This window comes from Galeopterus variegatus, unplaced genomic scaffold (genome assembly GCF_000696425.1).
Source record: "Galeopterus variegatus unplaced genomic scaffold, G_variegatus-3.0.2 Scaffold92, whole genome shotgun sequence".
Taxonomy (NCBI): domain Eukaryota; kingdom Metazoa; phylum Chordata; class Mammalia; order Dermoptera; family Cynocephalidae; genus Galeopterus; species Galeopterus variegatus.
In genome coordinates this window covers 176510-177249 of record NW_007726203.1, presented here as the reverse complement: position 1 = coordinate 177249, position 740 = coordinate 176510, and positions in this window count along the sequence as shown.

Genomic DNA, 740 nt, shown 5'->3' with positions numbered 1-740 from the left:
CCCCCCCCCCCCCCCCCCCCCGACCCCACACACAGGTGGTTTCAGCTCTGCAGCAGCCTGGGCTAGCCTCTGGCGGCACGGACACACCTCCAGTGGGGGAGGTGCCCTAAGTTAGTGCCTTGAGTTAGTCTCCTGGCAGCATCCCTCCAGAATGATCTGTGTACCCATGACACTGGGCCTTCAGCTCAGCATCAGCCCAGCCATGAATCAAGGTCAGAGAAGATATTTTAGAACTGGAAACCCTCGAGGGTGCCCATGTGACAGGCTCCCTGAGTCACTGGCTTCTGCTTCCCCAGGATATGCCTCATCTTATGTGTAGTGCTTCTTTCTCAAACATCCTTCCTCCCCAGTCTCCTGGTGTTTTCTGAAACTCTCTTGCTCCATCCTATTCTGGCTTTGAGGAGGGAGCAATACGACATCTTTCTTTTGGAAAGATTGGTAAATCGATGAGCGGATATTTCTCGAGGGACAGATAGGTCCTGTTAAACAAAAACTAAAGGAGGCCATTCCTTTGAACTAAGCTCCTGCACTAGTCCCCAACAGACCAGGCTAAAAATCAGAATGAAGTCACCCCAGCTAAAGTTCCAGGTCACCAAGCCAAAACTGAGATATCAGGAGAGAGAGATGACAGCCTAATTTGCTGCACAGGCCAGTTTCAATCTTCATGATAATGATGTTACCTCTGTTTTAATACTTAACCTGAAGTAACCTGATGTTTACCATTTTTCTACCTGTCTCCA